The 20,146-nt window shown below is 42.6% G+C and overlaps 1 protein-coding gene across 1 annotated transcript in view; it reads right to left on the minus strand.

The window, feature by feature from the left end:
• The window catches only part of LOC126236959 (cubilin), a 1,328,660-nt gene extending 1,318,634 nt beyond the window's left edge, over positions 1 to 10,026 (minus strand). Inside the window, exon 1 of the mRNA XM_049946657.1 lies at positions 9,978 to 10,026. The gene's annotated coding sequence lies outside the window, so the exon portion shown is untranslated. The remainder of the gene's footprint in view (positions 1 to 9,977) is intronic.
• Positions 10,027 to 20,146: the final 10,120 nt, after the last annotated feature.

The following is a 20,146-nucleotide window of genomic DNA, read 5'->3' on the forward strand; positions in this document are numbered from 1 at the left end:
ATTTTATTTCCTTTGCCGGTTTCAAGCAACTACCACCCTTCTTCAGAAGGTTATAACTATTGCATTATTTGCAAGTGTCGAAAGTAAGATGTATAGATCATATTGCTGTGGTCCTTACTAGCGACACATTCCTTGTAAAGACTAATGAGGAATGTATCGATAGTAATGACGACAGCGATATGCTCTATACATCTTATTTTTGACACTCGCAAATAATATGATAGTTATAACCTTCTGAAGAAGGGTTGTAGGTGCCTGAAACTGGTAAAGAAAATAAAATTTCTTTTGTGCAACTGGTTTCTCATTTTTTTAACAAATAGAAATATAGTTGCTGACGACGGAGAAAATACCAATGTATGACAATCTATAGAATATACAACTAACAGGTAAAACACTGCGATCTGGTGTATGTGTGAAATTGTGATAAAGGAATGACGAAATTCATAAAAGGATAAGGAAGAAATCTCGCCGGAGTTAAGCACTTGATAGTTTACGTAAAACATAAGAAAATTACAAGGTAACAAATCAAGTACATAAAATATATAAACCAATTCTTGCGCGAAGATTCTGTTTGTTACACGACAGTCTACGGTGAACAACCGAAGTCTGATTGAAAAATGGTAGTTTGCCTACGTATGCTTTAATTGTGGAATCCAAACAACTAATATTTGCTCAAGTGAAGCTTACATTTCGTCTTAGTAATGTGAATGAACAGGTAGCATCTGAAGGACTCGGGAACTGCAATTTGGATCTCTCGTATGCAATTTACGAAGTCTGGATCATCATCACATAGTCATTGTGACGGCTGCAGGATGGGCAGAAACAGTTTACGAGTCGGCAGCTAATGTCGTGACATCGATGAAGTCCTACTGTGAATAAAAGAGAGGGAAGACACTGGAAAGTTACAGCAGCGCCCACGGGGAGTAACTGGAGAACTGTGGTGTGTGTGTGTGTGCGTGTGTGTGTGTCTATGTATGTGTGTGCGTTTTACGTTATGTTTACAAGAGAACTATTTAGTAAAGGACCAACACACCGTATTTGCAAAATGTCACTCTGGTGTAGTATGAAACTTATTTCACTATTACTGCACTCTCCATGAATGAGTGGGTGATGTGGTTCAGCAGTTAAGGCACCGTATGTGCACTCTGAATGAGTAGGTCTTAAACGCCCGTGATAGCATTCACATTCAGGTTTTCCCGTGGTTTCTGCAAATCGCTTAACGCAAATACTGGAATGATTACCGTGAAAACAACGGGACAAATTATTTCCCCATCCTTCTCCAACCAGAGCATGCATTTTATTTCTTATGATGTCGCCTCTGACAGCATGTTAAGCTATAATTTTCCTTTTTCCTTTTGTTCGCTAAACGAGATTTCGTAATCTCATTCGTTTCAAACAGTGATTATTATATTAAATTTGTTTGTAATCAGGAACTTTAATTAAATAAACAGTAAATTGTAAACGGAAAGAATTCAATGAGTTTTAAAAAAATTTCTCACATGCTGAACAAACGTTTAAAAGCTGCACCATGCGTGGGGCTAATATGAAATACAGTAACTCCACACTTAAATAATTCTGTGTACTCAGCAAACAACTAGCTGCCAAATAAGGCATTACTGAATTGTCATCGGAGTACATCCGTGCGAGGGACAGGCAAACCTTGCCGCCAGTGATGTGAAAAGAAGTAACTGTCATTTTCATTGGTACTCCTCAAATGGATATATAAGAGAACGCGATGAAAAGTATTGCCCCCGAATTTTTATGTGAAAATTCTTAAAGCTTGTTTAAATAAAACATAAGTTAGTTACATTCTACATATCTGTTCCTCATTTCCACATATTTGCAGCCCTCTGTAGCTAAATGGCTCCGAATTGTAGCATGTAACATGGAGGAGTGTAACGTAACTATGTCGTTGCGTGAGAAACAGCGTATTGTAATCGAGTTCCGAGTCCGAAGAGATCGTCCACACACCTCTCCAACAGCATGTCAGTGCCAGACCACACACGACATCTGCTACAGCCTAACGCCTTGGGATCACTGTCATCGATCATTCTCCATACTGTGCTGATTTGGTCCCATCCGACTTTCATCTGTTTCCAAAACTTAAACAACACCTTCAAGGATTTCACTTTAATAATGATGAAGAGGTGCAAGCAGAGGTGAGGTTATGGCTCCGTCAACAAAGTTGAACACTCTCCAGTGACGGTATCAAAAAAATGGTTCAAATGGCTCGGAGCACTATGGGACTTAACATCTATGGTCATCAGTCCCCTAGAACTTAGAACTACTTAAACCTAACTAACCTAAGGACATCACACAACACCCAGCCATCACGAGGCAGAGAAAATCCCTGACCCCGCCGGGAATCGAACCCGGGAACCCGGGCGTGGGAAGCGAGAACGCTACCGCACGACCACGAGATGCGGGCAACGGTATCAACACGCTGGTTTCTCGTTGGGAGTCACCCTCGATTTTGTTGAGGAACAAATATGTAGACATGAAGAATAAAGGTTTATAGTGTTGATAACGTTTGTTTTATTTTTGAAAGCCTTAAGAGTTTCACATAAAAAATTCGGAGGCACTACTTTTCAGCACGCTCTCGTAGAGCTGTATCGACATGTTTTCAAAATTACAAATGACGCATTGTATTCCAAGGTCTCTCTGTTTTCGACGGAAAAAGGAACAACCTGCACAAAGGCAGTAGTCGTGAAGTTCTTTTGTCATTTATCTGGGAACGCGCGATCCATAACAACTGCTTTGTTTAATATCTTCTGTGCTGTATTATCTGCTCAAATAGCTGTGACAAGTTGCGCTAACAGCTACAACGATTAAATTTATGGTGTGGTGCACGTGACTGTTGTGTCTGTGGGCGGAAAAACGACGAGATCAAGCTTTGCTGTATGCGGCTTTCCTGGATGGGTCATCTCAATTATATGACGCTTTTTCGATCGAAGTTTCCGATACGTCTTGAGGCGCATATAAATGCAGTCCACACGTTTGATGTCAGCGCATTGTCAGTCTACAGCCTGCAGTGTATGACAGTCATAATCGGACTAAGCGCAAAGAGAATCACGTTAGCAAAACTCGGGTGCTGCAGAGGCGAGCAGCTGGCTCAGCGTGCAAAGGCAGTCAGAAGCGCCACTGCTCTAAGATGCGAGACAGTGGCAGGCGGCTGACCAGTCTGCTAGTCGTCCCGAGAGGACGCTAAAACCATGAACGAAAGTATAACTCTGATAAACGTATCGTACGTAGACTGAATTTGGCATTTCTTATCTCTAGTTGAAGGTAGGCTTAGTATGATTTGATTTCATTACTTTCTCTTGCTATAAATAATACTAAGGTAGTTAACTGAGCAATGATGCGTTCTGTGCACATTGACAATGTTTGTGTGAAATGGCCAGCTATAGATGCACCCGAGTACGGGTTTCATTTGCTAAATATTTAAAAAAATCCAATAATCTTTCTTTCCCTATCATGGAATTCTGAAGAAATCTGTAACACTGATGCTTTAACTAGATAATAAGATGGGGAAAGGTCTAGCTGTCTTTGTATTCGTAGGGACTGGATAAAAATGTACAGATGGTTACGCGAATATGACTTTCACATATTCAAAGTCAAGTTAAAAAGCTCTTACCTAATGTAGCCTGGTGAGGGTTCTACACAAACGTAATTATCTATATAGATAATACTAAAAATTTCGTGTGGCCCAGTGCCGCGGTGCAAGCATTTCCATTGAACGCCACTTCGGCGAGATGCGTGTCGGTAACCCACCCAAGTCATCCGACCACGGGAAGGGGATCTACAGTTTAAAGTGGAACCCGAACCACGAATCGTTTCTGGTGACTCCTCATATCGTTGAGAGGTGAAGACTAGGTTAAAACGATGAAAAATCCACGATCCAACCGAGAGTCGCTCCTTGACCTCTTGCTTTCCAGGCACGCGCTTCAACGTTAGACCGTCAGGCCCTACAAGTATGTGGATAGTTCATGTACAGGTTTTAATGAGTGGGTTTCAGAGCATAAAAATATATAATATAAGTGGTCATATCTTTTGGCTGCATCGACTTACATGCTTAAATTTCTTACACTGCCAAGGAACCGTAGCTCTCAATGTTTAACATTAATTTCAACTTGGTACCTCATTTTGTCCCAGAGAAAAAGTGGCCTTAACAAGCGGACAACAAATGAAAAAAATAGGTTTATATGATATAATTACAAATTAACAGTGTTCGGATTTTTTCCTGTACTTGTACTGTGAAACCTTGCTTCTTGCCAAATTTAGTGATTCTAGATCAACAGGAAGTACCCTATAAGTTGTGGTGAATGAGTTTGCGAGTACCAAAATATGTGATATAAATGGCTGTATCTTTTGGTTGTATTGATTTAGAAGTTGAAATTTCTTACACTTTAGTGTTTGAGATTAATTTCGATTCCTCCACCCGTTCCTGACAAAAAGGAGGCTTAACGCCCGCGTTTCTGGAGAATAGCTGCCATAACGGACCGACAAATGGACGAACTACAAAGTGATCCTGCAAGGGTCCTGTTTTTACCGATTGAGGCACAGAACCAAAAAAAATGTGTTTTCTCCTAAGAGGCAGCGTAAAAAATTCTTACATGCCGCCTTTTCACTTATGGAATGAAGAAGGTAGAGTGCTGATGGAAAAATACAGAATGTCTCACGCTAAAAAAAAAAATGCGGACAGCAGCTTTTCTATCATCCATACAATATCAGTTTATATCATTTACGCTGAATCTGACAGTAGCTTTTTTAACATTAGTTGTTAAAGAAAACTTATTACAGATCAAAATAAATAATACTTCTCTGATTAGATAACTGAAACCTAGAAATAATTGTACTGCATTTGCTGGTTATCAGGCTACAAACGAGGAAACAAAATTTCAGTTTATCAGCTGCACCTACTAACCTTCAATTTCAATTACAGTTTTAGACGTTCAAAATATATATCTGACAAAAGATTCATGTATGTCATAATATTTTGAGCAGCTGCTACTTTTCGAGTATACTGTGTGTGATGCTAGTTACGAAGAGGGCAGAGATAAGAGTAATGAGTCTAACATCAGCCACACGACGACAAGACCCCTCCAAGGAAAAGGCACTGAAGAGATCCAAAAGAAATCAGTAAAACAAGGGCAGCTTTTACGTCATTGTATGGAGTTCCACAAAAAGGAAGAAGGACCTTAATCAAGCACAAACGTTTATCCTTCAGGCCTCAGATCGTTGAAAAATGCAGGAAACTGAACAAAATGAACATGACAATATCAGTAAGGAATTTCGTATGCTTCCAGTAAGGAAAACAATAAATAAACATAAACGAATTAAAAGCAAAGTTCCGCGACTGCTGAAGGTATATTTTCTGATGCATATCCTGAATTCCAATCCTTTAGGTAGAAACTCTATGAGAAGACTAAGTATATGGTGGTAAAACAGAAATAGGTTATATGAGCTCAGACTTCACAAAGCACAACAAAAAGAGGAAGCAAACTTTGTTTACATTTATTTGCACAAATCTCAGTACTGGAAGTTTCATGTAAATTGCACATCGGAAACTCATGACAATACAGAATTCTTCGTACATTTTTTCGCTTCAGAGCAGTCCATACTACCACAGGAGCCATTTCCGCCTGGAATACCCTGTACAAAAATGCTCATTGTCGGAGTGACTGGATTTTCAATACGTTAGGGCCCCCGTAAATAAACCCTTCGACCGTTCAAAATTGAACTGAAAATGGTTTGCAGCTGCAATAGCCATGCCCTATTCTACAGCAGCATTGACGGGTTTTGCACCCATTAACATCGAGGGTAGTAAACAGCCTCCTGCAGAATTTAAAGAGTTCAAGTCCTTGTTTAGCAACAGTAAAAATATTGAAACATTGTGTACATTTTTACTTCGTAATACATAAGAGGATGGTGCTACTACTACTACGTCAGAAATAAAAGGCACAAAAAATAGTTTCTAACGAAGTTAGTCTTCGTAAACGGTGGATAAAATTAAAAGTACATTTAGATGTCGCACACTCGAGTGAGGGGCACAGGTATCCATTTTTAGTTGTTTATCCTGTTAACTGATTTTTGGTGCACAAGGGCATAGCAGACAATAACTATCATTGTCAAAGATGACATTATAGCTGGCGGGTTTCAAAACTCGCATTTAAAGCACAGTTTTAGGGACAACCTAATTTGCCTCTCTTTGTGCATCCTAAATCCCCTATACCATGTACGTCCAGTAACTGCCTTGCTTCAGCGTTTCCAGTAACGGCTCTGTTGCGCTACTGACCCTGACTCTTGCTCTGCTAGACTTCAGCACACATCGTCTTCTCAAATGTTGTTCACCACTGTGCTCGGTCTTTGATGACGACCGTCAGCTATCGGCTGACGATGTGCTTGGAAGTCGAAAACCAGTTAAAACGATAAAGAAACATTGCAGAAGATTCGTAAGCATTCAGGAAGAAGACTAATACAATAAGAGACAACCACTGTAAACAAGCGAGGAAATGCTTTCCGGTATTGAAAGTGCTAGTGGGCACATTAAAGATGAATAAAGCCACCATTCAATTTTAACAAAGCAATAATTGTCCATGTGAGTTGCAAAGTGCATAGAAATCAATGATGGCACTAGTGGACATTAAGTGTAACAGGAACGCTATAAAACAAGTAACAATCTTTTAGTTTTTTATTTTTTACGACACAGTCACATGTTCATTTCGCAGTGCCGTAGCTAAGTTCATCCAGCTAGTGCTAAGCTTCGGACTGTCAGTAGAAAGAAGAAGAAACAAATAATAATTACAGACCCTATAAAACCGTTCTATAATGATTATTTGGCCTCCGTATTACAAGTACTGACTGCTCTAAACCACTTACGTCATTGTGATATGCTTATGTCGTAGTGTTATAAAATATTAAAAATAAAACAACATAATCAATCAATTACCTAATCTCCATGGACCGTATGTCATGTTTTCGAATATTTTTTACTGTCAGGTACACCATTGCAGTTGTTGACAGAGTCAGACATCTGTATGATGGAAACTTAGACAAATGAACACGTGACTGTCTGGTGTTTCCCGTTCAGAATGGTTCACGCCATCGCTTCGCCCGATGCCTCAAACGCTCAGTACGTAAATTTAGATTATTCTTAAACATGTTTGGCCTTCGAATGTCAGTCAACGAAATTCTAAACGTAAGAATCGAACCCAACATGTTCTAAAGACAATGTTCTAATTTATTTAGACAAGATTTTTCCCTGTCGCACACACATATATTTTTTTTATTTGTAGGACACACAAAACATAACGGCACAAGCAAAACTCGTGCTGGAGGTAAGTTCATAGCCCGTTCCGTCTCTAATGACGCCATTTTCGACGGGACGTTTAATCGTAATGTTCCTCTCTGCGCGATTGCAACTCTTCGAGGCAACGCCGCTGTCCGAAACAGGAAAAGATTTTTGCAGCTGCTTTTATATCGTCTTGCGGCAGCTAATGGTCTAACATGGGACAGACTCTACAACAATCCTTTGCTCGAAACGACATCATCACAGCGATGTAGCGATAGAAATACTGCTAGAAAAATAAAAAATTTATATCTCCATTGAAAAGTATGAGTCTGCAGCTTAAGGCTCTGCAGTTCACAGTGATGCGCTGTTCACAGCCTATCGTTTTATATGGGTGGTGCGTAAGGCATCGAAACCGGTCTTATGTTAATAAAAACACTTTGCGATCGTGACAAAAAAGATTACATTACTAATCCTTTGGCTGTTCAAAGTTGTACTGAAAGTGGTGAACAGTTCCAGTCCTGTCCCGTCTTGATGGAATGCATTTAGCGATGAGAGGGAAGCCTTTTATTTTTTTCTGTGCAGTTTTCCCGGGTGCGGACGTGTGTAGCTGTGTGGTGTAGCTTTGCTGAGAGTGTGCAGGCAGACAGAGAGACAGGTGTGGGTGCGGGTCTGGGGTTGCGGGTCACGCAGCGACCGCGCCCTCACTGCTCGAGCCCCGTGCTGCCGCCGCCGCCGCTGCTGCTGCTGCGGCTTACGTCACCTCCATATCGATTCTTAATTGACACACTTGCCACACGACGAATTTCGCCACCGTACGGCTCCGTTGATCGCGATAAAACTTCTCCTCCATCCCCACCGTCATTTCCGTCAACCAGAAAGTCCTAAATGGTCTGTATGTGTGCTGCCTGCAAAGGCGTTACCATTCGCACCCTGCAACCCGTGGAGCAGCTACTGACAAGTGTTTACGTGTCCATCACTTCAGCTCGAAACAGCGATAGAAATTTTGTACTAATGAACCAATCAGTCACAACTGTTCTTCTTGTCCCGTGCGAGGCGCGCCCAGGGGCAATCCACATATCGTGGAGTAGTGGCGTCGAATTCGGAACGGCCTGAGATGACAGCTGGCATTACCCGATCGTGGAAGGTCTTACAAGTATCATAAATGTTTGTTAACTGATTTCGTGTGACAAGCAATGCAGTCTAGGCTCTCAGAACGCGCAAGGAGCGCCGAGTACCCAGCACCGAAATAACTTTGCGCTCGCCGCAAGCCAAGGACGCGTTTGAACACACTGCGGCGCTCAACTTGGTGGGGCCCCGTCGATACTCTGGTAATTCCAGCCGTTCTCAAAGAGTGGCGCTGCGCGTGCTTTCGCACATTGCAGGAGAAGCTCGGCTCAGCACGAGTGGAAGTCCATCGTGGGGTGGAATAACGCATTTTAGAAGGGAAATGACACTTTCTTTCTTTCTCCTACGCCTCTCCTTACGTCCAGCAACACTGCAGCTCATTCTTTGTTAGTTGTTCATGGTTGTAAGTAAGCCAGTTCTATCGGAATTATATTTGAAAGAGATTATGACAGCAATGGATGACCGTTAAAGAGGTAATTACGCTATTTGTTCGCTGCTTGACTTCATTCGTGTCATAACTATAACTACGTCCTATACGATTCACCGCTAAGGTCAGTGTTCAACAGCGTTCGTTAAACTCGTACCGTATTGGTAAATCACCTCTTTACCACAGTCATTTCTTAAAAATTTTGCATTTGGTCTTTAACCAAAGCTCTGGAATGGGAATTCTACTGCATATCGACACATTCTTGCCAATATTCAATGTTGTACATGTATACATAATCACATTCATTTGGATCAAGTTCTGACTCATTGTAAATACACACTAACACACAGTAATGGCACGTCAGAACCATAGACAGACGCCTCAAGCGTGACTCGAACATCTGACTTTGATGTAGGATCATATAGGCCGTTTTCTACAGCGTTTGTACGCAGAGATATAACGGTTGTACAGTGTTATATGTTACGGAAACATATGCATCGCCTTGACCGGCTCACAGTATATATAGAGATGTTATCAGTGAGGGATATGGATCATAGAGGTATGTATGCAATGGAGAGCTCTTCTCTGTGATAACACTACTCCCGTCTGGAACCTCAATCTCAAACCAAGTTTCGCAGCGGAGTTCGCTCATGGGGTAAGCAGGGCGGCAGTAAATACAATATTCCACTAATAACGCTGTTCTGTCACACTGTAATACACCCTGCGATTTGGTTGGATCACAATATTTATCTCGTGATGTTATTAGTAGCAGATGCCGAACAAAGAACTACGCGGAGAGGGTCACTTTCCTGTCACGACACTTCGTGGCCCTAGTAAGAAAGGTGTCAGTAAAGATAATGTGTCTTCATTCGAACAAATATGTGGTGAGTGTAGAAGTTTTGGTAACAACAAGTGCTGTTTTGCCACACGCCGGCCGAGTATTCACGATTCACTGGTGGCGGGAGGCGGGCGCGCACAGCACAGGTGAGCCGGCCAGGGCACGCCACGCAGCGCTGTCCCGTGCCGCTGCGGAGGTGCACGCGCGCCCGGCCACGCCCCGCCGGGGCAGAGGCGGCGGCGGCGGCGGCCGCGGCCGGCGACACATCGATCCCCGGCTGGGCGCGCTCAGCTCACCTCTGGAGTCCCGCTGGCGCTGCCGCCGGCCGGCCGGTCAGGAGCTGGCGCCTCGGCCGCAGCCGCAGGCTGGTGCGCCGCCGCCCGCGCGGGCTCGCATCACTCGCCGCCGCCGCCCGTGCCGCAGCCACCGCCTAGCGCAGCCCAGGCCGCAGCCAGCACCGCCCGCCGCGACCCGCCGTGCCCACGACTGCCACTGACCGCGCCCCGCCGCCACTCGCCGCGCTCTGCGCCCGCACGCGGGCCCGCGTCCCGCCCGCCGCCGTTCGGCTGCCCTCGGCCGCCCTCGCCGGCGCTCGCGTCGGGCAGGGCGCGCCGCTGCCGCCGCTGGCGCACCTCTCGGCGGGACCCCGAAACTAGCGAGGGGCGCAGTCCGTGGGGCCTACTTCACAGAACAACAATAAATGAGAAGTGCAAGTCTCGTGTTAAGAGAAACACAATGCGATAGCAGCGCTCCAAGTGACGTAGAGAAGAACTAAGGAAAACGTAAACATTACAGATTGCATCCTCTGTATACCGGGTGATAAAAAAATCAGTAAAAATTTGAAAACTTAATAAACCACGTAATAATGTAGATAGAGAGGTAAAAATAGACACACATGGTTGGAATGACATGGGGTTTTATTAGAACCAAGAAAAAACACCTCATATTGCTAGACGTGTGAAAGATCTCTTGCGCGCGTCGTTTGGTTATGATCGTGTGCTCAGCCGCCACTTTCATCACGCTTGGCCTCCCAGGTCCCCAGACCTCACAGTCCGTGCGATTATTGGCTTTGGGGTTACCTGAAGTCGCAAGTGTATCGTGATCGACCGACATCTCTAGGGATGCTGAAAGACAACATCCGACGCCAATGCCTCACCATAACTCCGAACATGCTTTACAGTGCTGTTCACAGCATTATTCCTCGACTACAGCTATTGTTGAGGAATGATGGTGAACATATTGAGCATTTCCTGTAAAGAACATCATCTTTGCTTTGTCTTACTTTGTTATGCTAATTATTGCTATTCTGATCAGATGAAGCGCCATCTGTCGGACATTTTTTGAACGCATTTTTTTGGTTCTAATAAAACCCCATGTCATTCCAAGCATGTGTGTGAATTTGTACCTCTCTATCTACATTATTCCGTGATTTATTCAGTTTTCAAATTGATACTGACTTTTTGAGCACCCAGTATATACTAATTTCTTGCGTTTTTAATTTTGTCAATACAAATCTTCTGCACTTCCCAAGTTATGTTTTTGGATAGCATCATAATAAAAGAATTTAAACGTAGCTATAGCATACTCCAACACATCTTTGTTACAATACAAACGGTATTCTTTTATGCATTCACCATATTGATTGTACAAGTCTACGGAAAAATGACGCACACAAGAGAATACAATTACACTACTGGCCATTAAAATTGCCACGCCAAGAAGAAATGCAGATGATAAACGTGTATTCATTGGACAAATATATTATACTAGAACTGACATGTGATTACATTTTTTGTGCCGGCCGCGGTGGCCGTGCGGTTCTAGGCACTTCAGTCCGGAACCGCGTGACTGCTACGCTCGCAGGTTCGAATCCTGCCTCGGGCATGGATGTGTGTGATGTCCTTAGGTTAGTTAGGTTTAAGTAGTTCTAAGTTCTAGGGGACTGATGACCTCAGATGTTGAGTCCCATAGTGCTCAGAGCCATTTGAACCTTTGATTACATTTTCCCGCAATTTGGGTGCATGGATCCGGAAAAATCAGTACCCAGAACAACCACCTCTGGCCGTAATAACGGCCTTGATACGCCTGGTCGTTGAGTCAAACAGGGCTTGGATGGCGTGTACAGGTAGAGCTGCCCATGCAGCTTCAACACGATACCAATCAAGAGTAGTGACTGGCGTATTGTGACGAGCCAGTTGCTCGGCCACCATTGACCAGACGTTTTCATTTGGTGAGAGATCTGGTGAATGTGCTGACCAGGACAGCAGTCGAACATTTTCTTTATCCAGAAAGGCTCGTACAGGACGTGCAACATGCGGTCGTGCATTATCCTGCTGAAATGTAGCGTTTCGCAGGGACCGAATGGAGGGTAGAGCCACGGGTCGTAACCCATCTGAAATGTAACGTCCACTGTTCAAAGTGCCGTCAATGCGAACAAGAGGTGACCGAGACGTGTAACTAATGGCATCCCATACCATCCCTAATTTCCTGAAAATTGTAAATATATGAACCTCTGTGGGTGCTGGTGGAAACAGAGTTGTTTTACAGCCATCACAGTTGGTTTCAGGTGTTCCACCCATGTTCCACAGAATTTAGCCAGCTATGCAAAGTAAAAACTTTAATGTCTAGACCGCAATTATCCTATCATAATTAAAGCTCGATAACGCGTTTCGGTTGCTATCTGCAACCATCTTCAGATCGTTCAAAATATGAAAAGGCGGCGAATAAGCATTGGAAAGCATCTTTATCTGTAGTCATGCAAGAACAAGCATTCGTAACATCCCAAACAATAACAGTACGTAGCTCAAAACGCCACCGCCAGCAAGCCAGGTTGTAGACGCTAATTTCGCAGGTTGACGGTCATACAGCAGATTGTCTAGTTGCATGAGTAGAACAATTTCCTATATGGCAGTCAATATGTGAAATTAGCGTCTACAACCTGGCAAGCTGGCGGTGACGTTTTCAACTACATGCTGCTATTGTTTTGCTCCTTACAAACGCGTGTTGTTGCATGACTACTTCAAGTTGCGGTCTAGACATTAAAAGATTTTACTTAAAAAAAATTTAATTAATGGCATGCACCTAACATCCTCATAGTTACATAATGAATTTGTAAGTTGGGCCGGCCAGAGTGGCCGAGCGGTTCTAGGCGCTACAGTCTGGAACCGCGCGACCGCTACGGTCACAGGTTCGAATCCTGCCTAGGGCATGGACGTGTGTGATGTGCTTAGGTTAGTTCTAAGTTCTAGGGCACTGATGACCTCAGACGTTAAGTCCCATAGTGCTCAGAGACATTTTTTTTTTATAAGTTGGGACATGATATTCATTATAGCTTTTTTCACTGCTGCTTTGAACCGAAAGCAGATGGTGTTAGTATTTGAAACACCATGGTGCCTCACACAACAAAAAACATTCTCCAGCGAATGTTGCTTAAAAAATGGAGGTCAATTTATTTTAATCTATTCCATTTGAACATCAGTGATCTTATTGCAGTTTTCCACCCACTAATGAAACTGAACATTTTTATCTTATCTCTCCCTTTTCCTAGCTCCATCACTTTCCAGTTTTACATTTTCTTTAATACACTGTACCACATTTGCATATGTGGTGACTCTACAGAGAGAGCGTGCTTATAAGATTTGCCATATTGTGGGTCATAATGGGATCTGTTTAATGAATCGAAAGGCAGTCTATCTTTCCAACAAATTCTGCAGTGTATAATTGATTCTGCAGGTAAAATATTAAATGCCACATAGGTGTCAATAACTTCAGCAGCTGTATAACAACTCTGGGCTGAGATACCTTAATTTTCATGTTTGTAAATGAATCCTTAAAGTCAAAATGACTCCTATGAAATTTCTGCAAAGTTTTAAACATCTTCTGCTGATTCAGAAGAAAAGCCTCTGAATAAATTCAAAACTGGCCTCTTTTTTATATCCAAATTGTATTTTATTTCCTAATAGAGTGTTTCTAGTATTCTTCAATACGTGTGGGACATCATAAATCACTGCAATAGCTTCATCAACAACTAAAAAATAAAATTGACTGAATTCATTCGATTTTTTACTGCAGAATTCCTTCAGTGCTCTTTGGTTTGGTGCAACCTAGTCACAAACTACACAAACTATCTTCAGCCCTATTTCTTACAGTTGCCTTATACCGTAGGTAACGAGAGTTTTTAGAATAGCACTTGAAACAATGTTCTGAGTGAAGTGATACGCAATAGCCTGCTTCCAACTTTTATGTATGCCTCTGATCATGAACACCAATGCATGGTCTGCATATACATTCGATCTTCCTAAATATCCTATATCCTGAAATCCTGTTATTTGTTGCTTGCTCGCATCATAACTCCAAAGACATTTCATCAAACAACGAACCGCAATATTTATCATTGTTACATATTTCCTCAACTTCTGATTTTATTACAGTCATCACTGTGGGATTCAATCCTGGATGAAAAGGTTCAGCAGACAACAGAGATTTCAGATGACTCACAGAAAGAAGGGAAAATTTAACTGATAAATACCTGCATAGGCAAGGGCTTCGCTTATCTAAGGATAGCTCAAATGCCTTGTCCTCATACGTCCATCGCCTAGACTTGCTGGTAGATGGTAGTTCCTTAACTGGCTGTTTATGAAATCTCTGGCAACACAATTTAAATTGTTTTCTGTAAATAGGAAAGTATTGCTATCATAGAAATCTATGAGTGTTTTTAGTTCATTTTCCCATGGTGTATCTTTGCTTTAAGTTTTGCGAGCCCTATTAAAGTTTCCTATTAATCTTATACATTTTCAACTTCCGCTACTCAAGTCTAATTTGAAACTCCAGTATCCAAAACTCCGCTTTCCTCATTAAAAGATGTTTCAGCTAAGCATGCTTGCTCACCAACTGTTCATTCATTCTGAGAGAGAAGAAAAAATTTACGAAGTGTGTCACTCAAATAATAACACTGTTCAGCACAGCTAGTGCTTGGTTATTCACTAATACCATTTTCACCTGATCCACTTCTGATATTAGCAGCTACATAACGAACGCTTGTCAAAAGTTTTGGAAACATAACCCCCCCCCGCCCCCCTGTTCAAAAAATTGGTCAGATGGCTCTAAGCACTATGAGACTTAACATCTAAGGTCGTCAGTCCTCTAGACTTAGAACTACTTAAACCTAACCAACCTAAGGACATCACACACATCCACGCCCGAGGCAAAGAAAAGGAGCAGAAACAACAAGATTGGTCGGTCTGGAGTGATCAGTCACTTCCAACGTGGGTTATGCATTGGATGTCACGCACATAATAAATCCATCTGGGACATTTCATCCTTTCTAAAACTGCCAAAGTCGACCGTTCGTGCTGTGGTTGTGAAGTGGAAATGCTAAGAACCATTCACAAATAAACTATAACGTGGCAGAACTCGTCTACTGAGGTTGTAAAAAAATCTCATTAGATCAGTGAATGGAATCACTTCTGAGTTCCATAGTGCTACCAGCAGTTCAGCTAGCATAATGACATAATCGCACAGGGACTACAGTGGTCGACCAGCTCCCCATACACTATGTGATCAAAAGTATCAGGACGTACTGCCAGGTACTCCATATCAGCGACCTCAGTAGACTTTAGACATCGTGAGATAGCAGAAGGGGCGCTCTTCGGAACTCACCAACTTGGAATGTGGTCAGGTGATTGGGTGTCACTTGTCTCATACGTCTGTACATGATATTTCCACATTTCTAAACATCTCTAGGTCCACTAATTCCGATGTGATAGTGAAGTGGAAACGTGAAGGGACACGTATAGCACAAAAGCGTACAGGCCGACCTCGTCTGTTGACTGACAGAGACCGCCGGCGCCGTGGTGGCCGAACGGTTCTAGGAGCTTCAGTCCGGAACCGCGCGACTTCTACGGTCGTAGGTTCGAATCCTGCCATGGACGTGGATGTGTGTGATATCCTTTGGTTATTTAGGTTTAAGTAGTTCTAAGTTCTAGAGGACTGGTGACCTCAGATAGTAAGTACCATAATGCTCGTTTTGTAATAGGCATATATCTATCCAGACCAACACACAGGAATTACAAACTGCATCAGGATCCACTGCAAGTACTATGAAACAGGCGGGAGGTGAGAAAACTTGGATTTCATAGTCGAGCGACTGCTCATAAGCCACACATCACGCTGGTAAATGCCAAACGACGCCTCGCTTGGTGTAAGGAACGTAAACATTGGACGAACAGTGGAAAAACGTTGTGTGCAGTAAAGAATTACGGTACACAATGTAGCGATCCGATGACAGGCTGTGGGTGTGGCGAATGTCCGGTGAACGTCACCTACCAGCGTGTGTAGTGCCAGCAGTAAAATTCGGAGATGGTGGTGTGGTGTTTTTCATGGAGGGGGCTTGCACCGCTTGTTGTTTTGCGTGGCATTACCACAGCACAGGCCTACATTGATGTGTTAAGCACCATCTTGCTTCCCACTGTTTAAGAGCAATTCGGTGATGGCGATTGCCCCTTTGAACACGATCGAGCACCTGTTCATAATGCACGGCCTGTGGTGGAGTGGTTACACGACAATAACATCCCTGTAATCGACTGGCCTGCACAGAGTCCTGACCTAAATCCTATATAATGCCTTTGGGATGTTTTGGAACGCCGACTTATTGCCAGGCCTCACCGGCCGACATCGATACCTCTCCTCAGTGCAGCACTCCGTGAAGAATGGGCTGCCATTCCCCAAGAAACCTTCCAGCACCTGATTGAACTTGTGTCTGCGAGAGAGGAAGCTGTCATCAAGGCTAAGGGTGGATCAACAACATATTGAATTCCAGCATTACCGATGGTGGCGCCACGAACGTGTAAGTCATTTTCAGCCAGGTGTCCGGATGTTTTTGATCACATAGTGTAAGACATACATTTGTGAAGTCAGTCGTAGGCGACATTTGAGTTTTGTAAAGAGTGACACCACTCGACATTTGACGACTGGAAGCGAGTGGTTTGGAGTGATGAATCATGCTGTACCCTGTGGTAATACGATGGAAGGGTTTGGGTTTGGCGAATGCCTGGGGAACGTTACCTGCCATCGTGAGTAGTGGCAACTGTGAAGTACAGAGGAGGTGGTGGTAAGGTATAGGAGTATTTCCCGTGGATAGGATGTGGTTCATTAATAGCGCTTAAGAAAACGCTAAATACAGAAGGGTATGAACACGTTTTACAGAATTTTATACAGCGTACAATAGAGAAACAGTTCAGAAATGATAATTGTTTGTAGCAGCATGACAAAGCAGCTTGTATGTGAGGCAGTGGTTTGTGGTTAGTAACATTCCTGAAATGGACTGGACTACCCGCAACTATCTAACATTCTTATTGAGCCATGATGAGTGCTTTCCATGCCCTACGATCATCTACAATAGAAATTATGTACCGTGACGACTAAAATACTTTTTAAATTGTATATAGGTCTTTCGCATTCCCACTCGCAATGCTGTTGCCTGCTCCAGTAGTTTGTAATCATTTTTCGAGAGTTCTTGTTGAGTTCAGCTTTCGTTTTCCACCCATAATAATTAGTACTGTAACATTCTTACAGTCGCTGATTATAAATCAGTTCTTATAAATGGTCCTTAGTTTTGAGTGGAAGCCGCGCGGAGTGGCCGCGCGGTTAGAGGCGCCATGTCACTGACTGCGCGACCGCTCCCGCCGGAGGTTCGAGTCCTCCCTCGGGCATGGCTGTGTGTGTTGTTCTTAGTACAAGTTGGTTTAAGTTAGTTTAATTCGTGTGTACGTCTAGGGACGGATGACCTCAGGAGTTTGGTCCCTTAGAAATTTGAACATTTGACTGGAAGAACCTGGTAGTCTGTGAATCTCGGTTTCTAGTACCTGGCTTTCAGACTATTTGTATTCCTCTTCTTAGACTGTCTTTACATATTACAGCTCACATATGCTGTCTGTGTGTGTGTGAGAGAGAGAGAGAGAGAGAGAGAGAGAGAGAGAAGTTGGAAGGTTAACACAAGGTACTGAAGACGCGCCTGCGTGACTGGACGACGCTACCCGCAAGACATGGTTCCGAAAGCCGCGCTCAATACGGACCCTCGTCTTTTACTAGACTAGCGGTTCCTAACCATTCTGAGACCATTTCCGCTGAGTGCAATCAGATGCTATCTACTACGCCCCAAGCCTTTAGAATGGAAAAGAATTTTCTTTGAATACTTTTGTACTTAAAAGGACGAAAGGTAAATGATATCTAGTTTATTCAGGCATTTTATTAAACAATGAGTTAATAAGTGAATGAGACAATTGGTGCTGCTTATTTCTAACAACCTTTACGTAAAGAACGGCGAGGCAGTTCTCAGTGGATCTCAAGTGCCACCTACAAGTCTTCAGAAAAGAAAGCTAACTATCCAAACTGAGCATACACATTTACAAAACGTGCTTCCTCTGCAAAATCGCTCTCCCTAGCGACAACTACTTCACCCGCACCCTCCACTCCCTTTTATTGTAAAATCACCAAGTAAAAATGTGTGCACTATACTCAATATTTAGAAATCACTTGGCTTCTGGGCTTCTTATGTCTGACAGAAATTGGAAGACTTCAGGCTGATAATGCTTGCGTCTGAACACTGCCACTAATAACAATAATAATAATAATAATAATAACAACAATTATACTGTGTAGGCCATACAGCAATATAGTAACCAATATATAGTTATTTTGTGTTGTGCTATGTATTTATTCATTTATGTGTTGCGAAGGAAATGATGAAGCATTTTCTGATCCATTGTGGGAACTATCTGCAGCTCGAAGAAAGCACTTTCATCAGATATTTAACCATATCTGACGTATATGTCTCAGTTTCACCATCATAAATGGATAGTACAAAGTACAAGGTATATGTGTTGTGGGTGGACTATGTGAGGAAGATATTCGTACATTGTTTCACAAGCAATAACTTCCAATACACTGTGTGACGCATTAATACTAGTATCTGAAAAACAATTAGTTATTGTTCAGTTACGAAATCAGCATCATAGTATTATGCTATAGTGATAATAGTAACGACTTTTAAAAATAATCTTGTTTCGTGACCGGAACACAAACGAAACTTTTTGCTTTTACCTCTCGGAATATTGATTTTATCCGTCAGGAGATAATTACCACTGGGTTGGGCACCAGTGTACTTGAGCCACTAGACAAACGAACTTTACCAGCAAATTAACATCATTTGTATCCGAAATCCAAAGCATTACGTTTAGAATTACAGCTGTAATGCTAATGCCCAAATTAGAGGAGGATTCTCCCTCCTCTTCATAAACGTTGCTGCACTATAAAGATATGTGTGTTATAGATGTGACACCAGGAATTTTTCTGTAATTTGTATATAAATTGCGAGTAATTATCCATGGTGTTCGGGAATTCCCGGTACAAACTTCTAGACCTTGTAGGGGATAGTGAGTACATAAAATTTCTACGGCGTTTTCGGTTCAGATGTTTAAGTCATCCGCTTCTACTTGAGGAACTGAATTAGGCGTGACACAGTACAATTATTAGATAACAATTCGAAAGGAGACACAACGAAACATCCATTTATCACCTATGCACAGTTTTTTGTAATAAGACTTAAACATTGTGTTTACAATTTTCCAAAACAAAAAGGAACTGAGTACTGATGCATTATAACAGCATCTATGTCACGACCACTAGCGTTGTTACACACATTGAATCTACGAAGCAAGTTCTGGTACACACTCTCCACCCCTTCTGTGTCTCTTGAATTTCTAGTGCAGCGGCCAGAACTTGTCTCGCAGCAAGACGACATCACGTGACCGTCTGACGTAGTACACGTCATCCTGTCTACCCTGTTGCATACCATGACAAGCAGCTCTGAGGCTTTTCTCTTTCCCTCAGCAGACGTGGACGCGTTACCCATCTGTATTGAAACCGTCGTAGAACGAAAACGGTATTTTTCAGGAAATGGATCCCTATTCAAAATATTTTGTACTCACTCCCCTCTACAAGCCCTAAAATTTTATAGCGGGGATTTTCGAATACCCTGTATAAGGTAAGCGGAGAACGTATGATTTAGTCTGTTTTCAACAACAACACTATAATTTGATAAATTAGTTGTAGACACTCCCGTACTCCGTGTAAGATGATAAGAATCGATCGAAACACAAATTATGATGGTCATCAGGTCAAATTGACGAACCGGACATCGCTATACAGAGTCAGACACGTTCGTGTATATGTTGTACTCTGCTCCAAATAGCAACTAGCGTTGAAATCTAAACAGCAAGTACAGGGCGTATATACACTCCTGGAAATTGAAATAAGAACACCGTGAATTCATTGTCCCAGGAAGGGGAAACTTTATTGACACATTCCTGGGGTCAGATACATCACATGATCACACTGACAGAACCACAGGCACATAGACACAGGCAACAGAGCATGCACAATGTCGGCACTAGTACAGTGTATATCC

Source organism: Schistocerca nitens, chromosome 2, assembly GCF_023898315.1.
Source record: "Schistocerca nitens isolate TAMUIC-IGC-003100 chromosome 2, iqSchNite1.1, whole genome shotgun sequence".
NCBI lineage: Eukaryota > Metazoa > Arthropoda > Insecta > Orthoptera > Acrididae > Schistocerca > Schistocerca nitens.